This window comes from Triturus cristatus, chromosome 4_1 (assembly GCF_964204655.1).
Source record: "Triturus cristatus chromosome 4_1, aTriCri1.1, whole genome shotgun sequence".
In the NCBI taxonomy this organism is placed as follows: domain Eukaryota; kingdom Metazoa; phylum Chordata; class Amphibia; order Caudata; family Salamandridae; genus Triturus; species Triturus cristatus.
This window is the reverse complement of record NC_140585.1, coordinates 497,874,285-497,890,257: the sequence shown is the minus strand read 5'-3', so window position 1 is coordinate 497,890,257 and position 15,973 is coordinate 497,874,285. Positions and strand designations below refer to the sequence as shown.

The following is a 15,973-nucleotide window of genomic DNA, read 5'->3' as shown; positions in this document are numbered from 1 at the left end:
CTTTTTTCATTTAACCATTTTATTCAATCTAAGAAATGTTTGGCACAGCATTGATATTGTTCTCTTGTATTTAGGTCATATAAGCTATGACATGTTCACTGCAGTTCATTGTTTGCTTCAAATGGTGATTATCTGATGTTTGTTAGTAGTTGGGCCAAAGTGATGAGGCATAAGAATAAAACACTTTACAGGAATGCAACTTCATTTATATGCAGTACAGGAGTGTGGCGTTAGAATGTTGCCTGGGATTTTAAAACTGCGAAAATGCTGTTCTTGAGATGGAAAGTCAAGTATTAGAATCATGTATACATAAAAAATACATTTTATGTACTTCATTATTTCTCAAAGTAAATGTGATAAACCACTTGGCTGCAACCAGGTGTTTGAATATTAGACAAATGAATTATTTCAAATATATAATTTTAGAATGCATTGAAACAGATAGTGAAGTAATGCCGGATTGATGTTTGATTAAGAACTTGAGGCCTGATTAGGTCTTTGGCGGTGTGAGAGCGGTCCGCCACGCCAGTGCCCCACTCCTACACCGCAAAAGTCATCCACTGCCTGCCCGCCTGATTATGAGTCATTTCATGGTCTGGCGGGCAGAGGAAGGGAGGTCCTGCGGCATTTCTGAGGTTTTGAACTGCGGTGCCGATGGAGCACCAATGCAAATTCCAACACGGCATGGTCTTTGCAGTGCATGCAGTGCAGGAACTGGGATGCATGCACGCGGTGGAGGCACACCAAGTGGCCCCCTGCATGTACACCCAGGCCCTGAGGCAACAGTTTCCTCACCGCAAGCATTTTCATGGTGTGAGCACCAACTTGAGATTGCTGGTGGTACGGAAACTCGTAATATGCTTGGCGGTGTCATAGGGGCACCACCAAACATATTTCAGCCTCAGACCATGGATGCCTGGCGGTTGAGGGTGTCCTATGGTGGTCCGACCGCCGTAGTAGTAATACAGCGGTAGGAATGCTGGTGCGGCGTTCCCTGAACGCCACCACACCTTCACCGTGGGTTTGGCGATCAGCCAAACTCGTAATTAGGCCCTTGACCTTCTCTCCTGGTAGGTTCCCTCACATATAAATATGTTGTCTCTTTCTATGTAGGACCCATGTAAAAACAAGCATTGGTAAATGCATTAGGTTTCATCCACTGGATTAATAATCAGAGGTGTGGAAGCAGTGGACGAGTGCTGGGAGAACAGTGTGAGTGCGTTTTGTGCAGGGTGGATGGTGCATTAATGAAGACTGATAAGTGTCTGAGTGCAGGGTGAAAGTGCCTTAATGCATGGTGATTGATGTGTGTTCAGTACAGAATGTGAATTGGGCGAGGGTACCGGGTGAGAGCTGTTACCATGTACAAGGTAAGAGGTGTACGAGTATAGGGGGAGCAGTATGTCAATAGTAAAAGTGCAGGATGAGCCGTTTGAGTTCAAGATGAGAGGTGTGGGTCGAGGGTGAGAGGAATTTGAGTGCTGGGTGAGAGGTATCTCAATAGTGTATTAGTGCAGAGTCAGCACTGTGCTATGGTGGGTGAGTAGTATCTGAGGGCCAGTGCAATAGGGTGACTGTGCAGAGTAAATGGTGGGTGAGTGTGCAGGGTGAGTGGTGTCAGAGAAGGTTTAGGCAGCTACCCTGGGCAGCATCTGTTCACCGGCTCCATTTAAATCCTAAAGGGACAGTCCCCGTCAACAAATAGACTGTCTGCTCCTCTCAAAAATGGCGGCTCTCTATGACACAGGGGAGTCTCCACTCCTATTCAGATCTCGGCAATAAAAAGTGCAAGTGCCAAATTTTAAAAACAGCCTACCCCAACATGCAAAGCTGCACCCCAACACAAGTGAGGGCACAAAGTAAAAAACAAGCGATAAGCGACCTATAAATACAACGCAGACGCTCTAAACTCAGCAGCAGATTCGGTTTTGAGGCTGAGTTCAATGTGAAAAGGTGCTGAGCGCAGTCACATTCAACAATTGCAGAGTGCGATCAAATTCAGCAATACAAAAATTCAGGATTACAACTTTAAAAGAAGTTTAAAATTGGTATATGCATTACTAATTAGGCAGGAAAACCTGTTCGGCATCCATGTGCTGGCTCGGCTGAAATCCTGAAGGGACATCCCCCACAAACAACTAGAGTGCTGCTTCTCTCAAAATGGCTGCTCTCTATGGCACAGGGGAGTCTCCACTCTTATTCAGATGCTGGCACTGAAAAGTGCAAGTGCCAAATGTTAAAAGCAGCCCCCCACAAACAAAACTGCCCCTCAACACAAGTAAGGGCAAAAAGTAAAGAAGACGGAAAAGCAAATGGAAGCAAACCTTTATTAAAAAAAAGTGAATGGTAATTGTATTTCAGCTACGGGAAACTGATAAGAGAAGCAGACTAGGAACAAGCATTGGTAAAAGGAGGAAAATATGCTACAGCCAATAGAAATGGAGGAAAAGTATGTGGCACACACGAACCAATGAAAAGCCAGGAAAGAGAGGAGGCAGGATGGAATCCCTTTTTAAGTTTATATTAAAAAATGTAGATTTCACAAGCACAGTGCAAGTACTGTGCAAGCGAAACCTAACCATGTCTTAAGTTATCAGTAGATGGATGTAGGGTGGACACCTTCTAGAATGGGTTACCACTTCCAATAAAAGCTGTGTTGTACTTGTAATGGGTTTTGTTCAGTACAAAAATGTTGTTGGAGTGAATTATTCCCATTCAGACAACTTGAAAAGTTCACAAGAGGGTTCACAACCATGCCTCACTTACGTGCTCTCTAAGCAATTGCTGTGTGGTGGACTTCTTGACTAAATTCTGCACCTGAGAGTGTTATCTAGCCCTTATGCAATTAGCATAACCAACATATAATTACATTATATGAATGTATTTTTTATTCCTACCACTGTATCTGCTATACTATATATATAACAAGAGCTGCCTCCATACCTTAAAGTGGAATATAACTAGTTTTTAATATTAATGGTCAGTAATTCAAGCAATATTTAGAACACAACATGCAAGAAGTCACGTTAGGGGCTTCAGTCATTTGGAAAATTCTACTCTTACCAGAGACCTTACCTTTAGGTGACTTAGGCAATTATTCACGTTTCTGAATATTATTTGCTGGTTTCATACATTGCCTTTTGTACGAAACCATACTCAAGCAGCAACCACAAATCTTGTCAGGTCGAAACACAAGTAAATCCCCAAATTAACTTGTGATTAACCCACTGATAGCATGGCACAAAAGCAATTAAGCTTAACTTAGATGCAAAGTGTCAAGTACTTATGCAGCATACAAATGGAAATAAAGTGAAAAACACAAAACAAGAAAAATCCCACACCAGTTAAAAAAAAAATAGAATCAAATGCAATAACTTCTTTGGCACCAAAACAAACAAAAATCCAATCAGTAGAACCAGGGGTATGCAATTTTAAAGATTTTCAAAAAGATAATGCCTAAAAGCAAAAAGTGCCAAATGTGGTTATCCGGTCACGCCAGATCTGGACAATGTCACAAGTTCAGGCCGACAGTGATGGAGCGCTAGCCGGATACAGGGACCAAGTTAGGCCCGTTGAAAAAAGTACCTTAAATCCTGGTTGTGGCACGTTGCTAGATACATCGTTGAGGATGCACTGTGCAGTGGGGATTCAGGTCCTGCATCGAGGATACGTTGTGCAGAGGCAGTTATGAGGAGCTACGGGGCTGAGATGAGAGATTCTGCATTGAGAATGCATCAGCAACGGTGGTTCAGATGCAAGGCTGCAAGGCGATCATTTCTGCTGTGTCGGTTCTGCTTAGACCACTGCTGGGCTGGCAGGGCACCTTCAGGTCTACCTCCAAGGGTCTGGGACTTGAGTGGCACTACTTTGGGGGGCAAGACTCACATCCAACAGAGTCCAGGTGCTGGGCTCAAGTTAGTTGAAGCCCTTTATGTCCCTGAGGCTATGATTAGGGGGCAACCTACCAGCCCTTGGTGTCACTTTGTTGGTCCTGGGTTTAAGATGCAGGTCCAGTCCTTCTCACAAAAGTTAGCAGGATAGCAGTTCTTCTTGCAACAGGTGAGCACATCAGTCCTTTTTCTGAGTCTCCCACAGGACCAGATGTGTACTGAAGAGTTGGGTATAAGGGTCCAAAATTTATACTTAGTTTTGAAGTAGGAGAAATATCTAGAGGGTTCCACTCTCAGCGATGTGTGGAATTTCCTGCCTCCCTGCCATGACCTCAGCTTGTATGAGAGCAAAATAGACTGGTGTGAAGCCCTTTGTGAGAGTGCTGAGGCAGGGAATTTGTGAGATGCAAGTGTGGTAGGTGACAGCTTCTTACCCTCATCAAGTCAGAGGTGCTCATCCTGTCCACACCTATTCCCCCTTGGTCTTACTACCTGGGAGCAATACATAAAGACCAACTGCCAGTTACACCTAGTCATGTGACCCGGGATCAGGCTGCAGACACCAAATGGCCGTCAAAAGAAAATGCAAAACTTTCTTAAAGTGCCATTTTCAGAATTGTGATTTAAAAATTAAACTTTACCTTTAAAGAGGGTTTAAATTACAATTTTTTAAAGACCAAACTCAAAATTCCTACCTGTTCCCAACTGAATGTTATCACTTATCAACTGTAATAAAGAGGGAAAATGGATATAACAGTTTGTTACTACCGGGACATCTAAAACTTAAAAGTACATGTCCGATTTACAAATACACTGCACCCTGCCCTATGGGCTGTTTAGGGCCTACCCTAGGGGTGACTTATATGTATTAAAATGGAAGAATAAAGCCTGGCAAAAAGGTTTATCTTGCCATGTTGAAATGGCATTTCAAACTGCACATACGGGCTGCAATGGCAGGCCTGAGATATGTTTAAAGGCTTATTAAGTGGGTGGCACAATGAGTGATGCAGGTCCTCTAGTAGCACTTAACTAACAGGCACTGGTTACAGGTTGTACCACTTTAATAGGGAGTTACAAGTAAATTAAATGTGCCAATTAAGTGTAAGCCAATTTTACCATGTTTAAAAGAGAGAGCGCAAGCTTTCTAGCATTGGCTAGCAGTGGTAAAATGTACAGAGTTATGCCCCCGCTTGGGGCAGTTCTGGGGATCCATTGAAGTGGAGCTAATGGAGGCATTGGTCTGGGAGGTTCCTCAAGACCCACGTCACTCCTTGCTGGGGATCACTGATGGGCTGGATGGGTCCAGGAATAATAAGCTGTTTTTCAACATAGCTATGATGGTGGCGAAGCGGGAAATTGCGGCGGCATGGGTAAGCCCTGATCCACCTACCCTGGAGAGGTGGCGAAGATGGGTGGACTGGTGTACGACCCAAGAAAAAGCTATGTACAAAGCTAAGGAGTGAGTCAAGAAATATTGTAAAGTGTGGGGGAAATGGTTGGGGAATGTGGAGGGCCCTGATTAATCTGATTCAAGTTTCGCCTAGGTAATTTTAAGGGGATCGCGATTGGGGGGTACAGTGCTTGTGTGAATGAACTTATACCTGTGATTTCTGTGTATTGGCTGAATTGTTTACATGTTTTTAAAATCAATAAAAATGTGCTTATAAAAAAAATGTACAGAGTCCTAAAGCCTACAAAAACAAATTAAGCAAAAACAGAAAATGGCAAAAATTCTGGGAAAAGACCACCATAAGGCTGACAGATCTAACAGCCTTACATATAATACTGTCTCTGGGGACTGAACTACAAATTCGATGTTACTAGACATACCTTCCATTCACTCCATGGAGATGTCTTCGATGTCACAAGATGCCTTTACCCAAGTGGAAATATAAGAATTGCGGTGTGTGGATCAGAATTCCTATATCACAACCCTGTTCACTGCCTCTGCTCAGAGGTTCCTTAATTATCCTCTCAGCTCCATTTAAACATAAGGGGAATCAAAGCTGTCTTAAGTGGTTTAAAACCTTTGAGAGCTGAACCACTTATACCTTATAGGGTATAACAAGTTAACACACTCTTTTGCATGGCACCTTTAGGATCGAAAAAATCTAAAGCTTTCAGCTAAACATACATTGATCATTAGCTGTAAAACAAGTCTCAGTCATTCAGTATATTGTCCTCGATAAGGAATAATATTTTAGTGTGGTTAGTATGCCTGGAACTCACCAGCATAGTAGATCACATTGCCTAGCAACATTAACTTTGTTAAGACATTACAGCAAAAAGGAATATGCTCAATATTCTATGCACATTGCAATGCATATGTAATTTGGATCAGATTAAAATGTTTATCCTATTTCCTTTTGCAGTTTAAGGAATGCCCTAGCTTCAGAATGTCTTTACAATGTTACAAAGTATATGAAATGTGGGTCAGATGAAGAGAAAATTGGAGGAAACACAAAAATCCAATTTGTTAGGTCTAGCCTGAGGCAGCATATGTACTGTCATTTGCAAAACCTTTTCCTTACTTACAGGGTGCTTAGAGCCACTCACTGTTTACCATTGGTTTGCTACATCATCATTCCCATTTACTTCCTCTTCTTTGGTCAGAAGGTGCCAGCTAGACTTCTTCTTTTTATGTTTTGTCCTACCCGTAGAATGGCCAAAGCTCTGTTTCCTTGTTCGGTGTCCACCCACTGCTTTTGCTTTCAGAGCTACTGTTTTCTTCTTGTGGAAGCAGTCCCTAAAAGTGCATCTGTTAACTTTGTCCTTCATGTTACTCATCTCCTTCTGCCCTTGTCCCACTGTCCTTTGTGTTGCTTGCCCCACCCACATTCCTCCCACTGTCCATTGTGTTGTTTGCCCTCCTACTCTCCTCCCTCTGTCCATTGTGTTCCTTATCCCCTCCAGACCTCCTACTGCTGTTCCTCATGTTGCTTTCCCCTACCTACCCGCCTCCCACTGTGCACGTTGACCCCACCCCACCTCCTCCTCCTGCATTCTGTTTCTTTCCCCATCCTCCCACCCACCACCTGTGTTGTGATAATTGCCCCATTCCCCACTCCCTTCCAGTGTTGTGTTGCTTGCCCTGTAACCCGCCTGCATTGTGTTGCTTGTCCCAACCCTCCTGCATGGTGTTGTTTGCCCCACCCCTCCTATGTTGAGTTGCTTGCTCTGTTTCCCTCCTGCATTGTGTTGCTTGCCCCATTCCTCATGCGTTGTATTGTTTGCCCCACCACTCCTGCCTGAAAAATAATCATTACGATGTAGCCAGCACTGTCCATGTCATAGCACTTTTTTCTAACTTTCAGCTATGCTGACCAGTAGTCGCACTGCAGCACAACATGTCTAAAATACACTGACAAAGCCAATAGCATAGGCGCGACATGTTGGCTTTGCCAGTGCTTATTTGTTTTGATATGAATGGCCTGCTTAATAAAGTGGAGCTTACTGAAGCACAAACTAACGTAAATCAGATGATCTTCTAGACATCATGCAATTAAGGTATGGTCCGACTTGTGTAGAAAAGGTTTCCAAAGACTGATAAGGCCAATTGCCTGCTGCAAGCATTGTAAATAACCTTCTAGAAATGCTGTCTGGGTAAGTTTTCCCTCATCTCACCATTTTGGTAATACACTGACACCAAGAGCCCGATTATGATGTCGGTCGGAGTTGCCTCTGTCCGACATCATTGCAGATTCAGGACCGACGAACCTCCGGTCGGCCGTCCCAACTGCATAATTACGATGCGACTGCACATGGTGCGGTCACATACTCCCACTTTCCTATGGGAGCTTGGGCTACGGCCGTAAATTAGACATAGCACAAGCTCCCAAAGATAAGTGGGAGTTTGTGCAAATGCCTGCACCATCAGGCAGGTACCTCACCATGCCTGCCACACTGTGCAGGGATTTACAACCGGAGGCCACAGGGAGAAGGGGGCCCTGCTAGGGGCCCCCAAAGTTGCTTTCCGCCAGGCGTTCCATGTCAGTAAGTCCAGCATGGAAAGCCTGTCTGGAACAGACATTTTAATACCGACCGCGGAAACGCCGTTCTTAGGGATTACAGTGGGGCCTCTGGCTGGCTGGCTGACGGGTTCCTTGATCCCATCAGAATCCAGCCAAAATGACCGTTTGGTTTCACCATCAACCTCCTGCATTGTAATGTGACAGTTGGAAGTGAAACCTGCAATGTGACTCGGAAAGCCTCCGACCTGTGGTTGGAAGCTTTCTGTGTCACATTGTAATCAGGCCCCAAATGTGTAGTCTTCAACCACTCCCAGAAATATTTAACTCAAACTTTATTGGAATTGTTTACATTAGAAATGTATGCATTGTTGTTTTTTTTTTTTACTAGAATGCCATTTTACCATATAGCGAAACGAGAAAATAATGTTGTGTAGAGCACTTGAACGAGACAAATCAGGGGAGAACACCTTATTCCCAACTTTAAATTTGAGAATGATAAGCTCTGTGGCTCAGCAAGTCGAAGGGCTACATATTGCTAAATTTCAATAGCGTTATTTCATCAAAACACAGGGGTGGTACTGGATTAGATCACAAAAGATGACATCACATGAACGTTTACTCTATTTGAGCACAGAGGAAGTGGATACATGATCCTGCAATAAATGTGTACAAAAAATATTTCTTACCAGACATATTAAAACATTTTAAAGACCCACATATTAAGTAAAGACAGAGCGCAGCTGTAACCTTCTGTAACCTTCAACTGGCACCACTTAGACCCATACATTTAGAAGGACTCTCTAACAGCAGTTGCCCATTGGCATTATAAAAGTATAGTTTTCACATGAAGATTTCAGCTGATGAAAGCAGCAGAAATAACTCTGTGTGCAATTCCATGAAAAATATGCAGTAACTGGCATGGAAACACCGATTCCTGCATGCTTTCCATCTTCACATGAAAATATCAGCTGCTGAATACAGCTGAAATATTTGTGTGGAACTTCAGGGGAAATTAGGAATTATCCTAGGTACGCATCAGACCCAGAATTGCTCATTGGCTCAGCAATTCATCATTTTTCAGCGGACCCTGTGGGTCCAAATCATAATTGACCAGATTTCCCCTGCCCCTGGAGTTACTGGTACTCTCAGTATCTGTAACTCTTGGGATGGAGGAAAACTGTGCCACTTGTAGTCCCGCCTTAGCAAGTCACAGACGGCCAGGTCATCAGTTGCTCGTTGCTGCGGGGAAAGTAGGAGAGGGTTGATGCCCCCCAAACTCCTGCATCTTCCCAGCCACTGGTGCTAGACACACAGGCCACAGCTCATCTCAAGGTTCAGACTCAAAAGAATTCAACCAAGTGTTTTTCAAATTTGTCCCTGGTTACTCGTGCTACATTTTACATCATGGTTTAGCTACACTGGGCTTCATCTGCAAGAAAATGGCGCTTCGCGGCGCCGCAAGCCATTTGGCTGCGCTATGCTGCATCATTTTCAGAGCACAGGTATGCATCACTCTGCACTGGCGCAGAATTGGCTACCACTTGGCAGAGCAGGCAAGGGTGCCTGCTCTGCAGGGATGATTGCTTGATTTGAGTGACCTTCTCGCACAAAAAACAATCATTAATGGCTTTCCCTCTTTTTAACTATGCCTAAGAAAGCAGCAAGCCTAAAAAGAGGTAAAAACAAGGAGAAATAAAAGTTACTTTTTACATGGTGACTTTACTTGGCCTTGTGTAAATACGGGCACTCCCCTTGCTCAATGGGATTGTAAATAAACCCCACTGTCTTTAAGGATATAATGTCACCATTGGTTTGAGAATAGTATCCAAGGATGACCTTCTATCAGTGGCATAGCTATGGGGGGGCGGTCTGCCCCAGGCGGCACTATTTGGGGAGCGGCCGCGCGGCAATAGGTGGCCCGTTGCAGCGGCCTTTATAATGTTTTTTGTGTTCAAAATATTTATTGAAATTTTATAATGAACATCAACAACATAGACATACAAAAATTATCAAATTCATTCCAATAGAAAAGAAATTGGTCATATTCTTATAAACTTAAAAGGAGGGGGGGAAGGGAAACACCTAGTAACAAATTATTGAGTAAGCAATAAATAGAGCTACTATGACATATTAGTTGGTATAAAAATCTTAAAAAGCATTACAATACATAAACATACCCCTAAGATGCAAAATAGAGATCAACAGGACTCCAAAAAGAGTGATAGGAAATAGGATTATGATTAACCCCAGACAAAGATAATTGAGCACCTCGTCTTGTAAAGATAACCCAAGACCACCAAGCATGAACTGATAACTTAGAAACATCTTTCCAACAAAAGGTAATAGATTTTAATGCAGCAGAAATCAAAAAATCAAAAAGCCTACATTCAACAGAACTTAGAGATTGTGATAATGTAACTGATTTGCAAATTAACATTTTATATGATAAGTCTTCATGTATATGCAACACTTTCTTAATAAAATCCCAAACTTCTGTCCAGAATTTTGCAATTAAAGGGCAATCAAAAAGCATATGTCGTAACGAACCAGGATGCAATTTACAGTGCCAACAAGTGTCAGATTGAAGGAGTTTAGCCTGGAATAAACGTTTTGGAGTCCATAAAGAATTAAATAATATATAGGAATTGGTTTGATAAAGTGAGACAGGTAACCAACCAGAAATACTTCTAATCCATATAATTTCCCATGAATCATTAGACAATGTAAGTGAAAGTTCATTATTCCAGAAGGTTGCAATCATCGTTATGTTACTTCCTAACGTATTAGATAATTTTTTATATAAAATGGAAACACCATTAGCTTTCAGCGATATAGTTTGGATGTACACGGATAGATCAGCTGTAACACTAGTCGGAATAGCTTGTGGAAAGGAATCTAAAATTGAATTAACTAAATATTCATATTTAGTACGATCAGATTGGGTTAAACCAAACCTTGATTGTAGATCCTCAAACGTTATAAAGGTTTTGGTGGAATAAATGTCTTTAAGATAAAAAATACCCGCTTTGATCCACGAAGACCAAAATCTAATGTTCCTATTTAGTTTAATGATATTGCTATACCATAATGATAATTCAACAGTGTTATGCATGGGGTATAGAAAAATAGAATCTAAATCATTAAAAACCAATTTAGTGGATTTGAGAACGATAGATTTATGAAAAACTGAGGAGGTGTTGGACATAGTTAACAGCGTTGGTAATGGGAACGGCTTCACCATAGATTTTTCAATTAGGAGCCAAGAGGGTGGATTATGTAAAGGGAAATGACTAAACCATATGGCACTTTGTTTTAAAATAAAAGCTTTATGATACAGAAAAAAATCTGGGATACCAAATCCAGCATTACATTTAGACATTTTTAATTTTTTATAACTAATGCGAGGTGATTTGTTATTCCAAAGAAATTTGGAGAGAAGTTTATCAATATCTTTATAAAATTTTAATGGGAACTGAGAGGGAATCATGGAAAGAGTATAAAATATTTTTGGAGCAATATTCATTTTAATAGATTCTAGTCTACCCCACCATGAAAGATGTAGCAAAGCCCATTTAGACGTTTTATCTTTAATATAATCTAAGACAAACTTACAGTTTAAAGTCATTGTAGATTTTATAGATGAGGAAAATAAAATACCAAGATATTTTAATTTAGTCTTTTGCCAAACAATTTCATTCATAGGTATCATGTCAGGAGTACAATAAATGTTTAAAGGGAAAAATTCAGTTTTATTAGTGTTTAATTTATAGCCAGACACCATAGAATATTTTGTTATAATCTCTAATAAAGAAGGAAATGAGGATAAGGGGTCACTAATACATAAAAGTACATCATCAGCATACGCTAAAGTTTTAATAATAATCTCATTAATAATAATTCCTTTAATGTTATCACATTTTCTTATAGATGTAAGAAAAGGTTCAATGCCAATTAAAAACAATAGCGGGGAAAGGGGACATCCTTGTCTAGTTCCTCTAAAAAGGGAAAATTGATTTGAAATTTGGCCATTAATAAATAGACGAGCAGTAGGAGCACAACATAGAGCTGAAATCATACGAATAAAATTATCTCCAAAGTTAAAAGATGATAAAGCATGGAATAAAAATTGCCAATGCAATTTATCAAAGGCTTTTTCAGCATCCAAAGCCATAATTCCTGAAGGAGTAGTTAACGTAAAACCTTGTTCAATGACATGTAATAACGTTCTTGTATTATTTGCAGAGTGTCTATTCTTCATAAAACCAGATTGATCCGAATGTATAATAGAGTCTAGTACAGGGGATAATCGTGTGGCTAATATTTTGGCATATAATTTACAGTCTTGATTAATTAAAGAGATAGGGCGATAATTAGATACAAGGGTGGGGTCTTTATCAGGTTTGGGAAGAACGATAATTAAAGCTTCAGTAAAAGATCCTGAAGTAATTCCCGTAGAGCCAAACATTGTGAATAGTTGAAATAATAAGGGTAAAAGAAGGGATTGAAACTCTTTATAAAACTCCGCTGGGATACCATCAGGACCCGGAGATTTATTCTTTTTAAGAGATTTTATAGCGGTCAAAATTTCCTCCTTAGTAATTGGAGAGTCAAGCCCCATTTTATCTAATGGAGAAATTTTAGGTAAACCACATGAGGATAAAAAAGAATCAACTAAAGATTCATTATGAAAATCAGGTTTGTCATATAACTTAGAGTAAAAATCCAAAAATTCATTCACAATATCTTTATGAAGTAAAGCAATTTTACCATTGGATCCATGAATAGAAGTAATTTGAGTTTTATCCTTTTTGATACGTAAGTAATTTGCTAACAATCTTCCAGATCTGTTTGCATTAAAACTAAATTTAGCTTTGGCCTTAGAAATCTGAACACCAGCTCTATTACTAAGAATTGTATTGAATTCATATCGAAGCTTTTGCAACTTACTTCTATATTGAGGGTCATTAGACGAAATAAAAAGTCGTTCATATTCCGCTATTTGCTTTTCTAGTTTTTTAATATTTGCATTAAAGGTTTTATTTTCGTGAGCCATAATAGAAATAGTTACCCCTCTAATATAAGCTTTAAAAGCATCCCATCTATTAACCAAAGAAGTAGTACCTTCAGGGTTAAATTGAAAAAAATCATGAATGGCAGAGAGGAGCTTTGGTTTATTAAGTTCATTGAGAGCTATACCAGAATTCATTCTCCATCTAGGCTGGTTAGTAAAGGTTGGATTTAAATTTAGAATACAAGAAACCATAGGGTGGTCAGAGACATCAATGTTGCCAATCTTGGGGTTACTAACACAGTTGATCAGCTGTTTCGAAACTAATATATAATCGATCCTAGAATGAGAATTATGTGGGTTAGAAAAAAAAGTAAAACATTTTTCTGTAGGAAAGTGTAACCGCCAAATATCTACTAACTTAGTGGTTTGAAGAAATAATTTAAAAGCAAAATAAACCTTAGGGGGGTGGAATTTAGTACGAGATATTCTATCTAATAACGGATCAGATATGACATTAAAGTCACCTGCAACAATTAAAGGTACATTACCAATTTTAACCACCTCTGTTGAAAGAGTAGCCCAAAAAACAGGGTCATCTGCAGTAGGGCCATAAACATTTAATAAAAAGAAGATAGAATCATGAACTTTAACCTTAACAATTAAATATCTCCCATCCTTATCTGTAATTTTGCTCAAAACTTGGCAATGAGCTTTTTTCGCACAAAATATAGCTACACCATTTTTCTTGCCAATAGCAGGAGAAGAAACAATATTATCAACCCATTTTTTCTTCATATAGTTTAAAATTTTATCATCTACATGAGTTTCTTGCAAAAAACAAAAATCAGCTTTGCAACTACCTAAATAATCCAAAATTTTTGTACGTTTCACAGGATGGCGTAAACCTTTAACATTCAGTGACACTACTTTAATATTAGCCATGACAAAATAAAAAGAGAAAAGGGTTAGAAAGAAGAAGGTCAGAAAAGGACACAACTGTTAAGAAGAAAGTAGCTCCAAAACACACAAAAGGGAATGGAAGAAATAAAACATAGCAAAAAAGACAAACAAAACACATAAATATGAAGATTGGGACGCACACACGCTCTACAAGCATGGCCAGAAACCGCTGGAGCCCAGAATATTATGAGTTATATAAATCTGTCAAAGAAGATCATACATGAAAAAATCAAGTGATAGGACCCTGAGTGTCCATAGATTGCTGTACTTGTTGATCCAGAAATTGTCGAAGATCTTCAGGACGTTGAAAGGATTTTGAAAAATTATCTTTCCAAATGCGCATAGTTGAAGGGTCAAAAAGGCCATATTGGTATCCAAGGCTTCTCAATCTTGGGCGAAGATCAGTAAAACCCTTACGTATTGCAACAGTTTCCTTGGCAAAATCTTGATGAATAAGGATTTTGTGCCCATTGACCAACAATGAAGGAATTGCTCTAGCTACTTTTCTGATCAGAACCAAATGATGGTGACGGAGAACTTTAAATATCATTTGTCTAGGCTTGCTATGTTGAGGATTGCGACGTGAAGGAATTCTATGAGCCTTATCGATTTCAAATTTTTCTGGAAATTTGACATTTAAAAGACCCGGAAGTAAGTTCTCTAAGTATAGTCGACAGTTAGATCCCTCAACCTCTTCTGGTAAATTAAATATGCGAAGATTGTATTGTCTATTGCGATTTTCCATGTCCAGAAGTTGTGAGCACAGAGGTGATATTTTCGCCACAAGTGGAGTAAAAGCATCGACTTTAACTTTATTGTCTTGTATTTTAATTGAGTTGTCTGAGATTTTCATCGACAAACTCGCCATTTCCTTTCGTACATTTTTTATTTCAGTCGCAATAGTTTCTGTACTAGCACGAAGAGCCTGAATTTCCTCCAAAATTAAAGAAAGCGAGGGTTCAGATGACTCCACCACCTTTGATTTTATTGGGGGTGGTGAACTCTGCTGTTTTCTTTTATTTTTGTTATCCATTTTTGAGAAAAGATAATATAATTTGATAAAAAATGAGTAGATTATGAGTAAAAAAAACGAAAAGGAGCAAAGTAATCCCTCAAAATACTGGTGCAGCAGCTAAACTGGACTAGGGGTGTGGCTAGGCCCAAGCCAGGCCCTTTCCTGAAGTATGCTCCGCCTCCCTGACAGACTAACCAGGCAGTCCTTCAATGCAGAGCTCGGAGCAGGAACCAGGGAGCCAGAAGCACGACTTCCCACGATGAAAACGAGCTGAAACCACTTCACAATGCTGGTAAGCCTGTAATTAGCGCAGCGACCTCCTTTAGAGCAAAATTTTGACAGACTTTCGGCGTTTATTTAAAAAAAACGGGCGAAAACGCGGAGGAGCTCACCGAGTGGCGGCCATCTTGATTCGCGCGCTCGCGCGTCTCCGCCTTTATAATGTTTTGGGGGACACTCACTGACACTACTGTCAGTCACAGTAGTGTGTCAGTGTCCCCAAATAAATTATAAAGGCTGCCGCAATGGGCCACCTATGGCCGCACGGCCCCGTTTGAAAGTGCACCAAGCAAGCGGGAAAGCGCACCTGACCTGCTTGTCAGTTGTAACTGCGCACGCAGTGCTGTGCTGCCAATTACCGCCGCGACCGTAGTGCTTGCAGTGGAATGTTGTTGGTCCGTCCCAGCCAGGGCCGTCAATCTTGTGAAGCGCGCGAGTGCTACCCAATGACAGCCCTGGGTATCCTTTTGGCCAGTCCTCCATCTGGGTGGCAGTGCTGGGCGATTTGCTGGCTAGTGGCTGTTGCATAAACTAACCCCTGCAGTGCCATAGAGACAATGGAGTGAGGTAAGAGTAAGACTGAGCTCAAAAAGTTAAAGTTGCAGCTAAACGTTTTCAGAGGGGTTGCTGCTGATTCCGGAGCCTCTAGGATAGAGGCCCTCAAAGCCTCTTGAGCAGAACTGTGACTGAGGATACTTGAGTTTATCTTCTGTTTAGGACAAGGCCCTTCGTTCACAGCCGCACAAACGGGGCAGGTGCAGTGCAGGCAGTGGTCGCAGTGGGCGGGATCGGAAGGGCACGGCGCGCCCCTACTTCTTTTATTAAAAAGATTCCGTTCCCCTACTTT

At 40.8% G+C, this 15,973-nt stretch overlaps 1 protein-coding gene across 1 annotated transcript in view; it reads left to right on the top strand.

The window, feature by feature from the left end:
* The window catches only part of KCNJ8 (potassium inwardly rectifying channel subfamily J member 8), a 53,510-nt gene that overhangs the window by 3,418 nt on the left and 34,119 nt on the right, over positions 1 to 15,973 (top strand). The gene's annotated exons all lie outside the window — the stretch shown is intronic.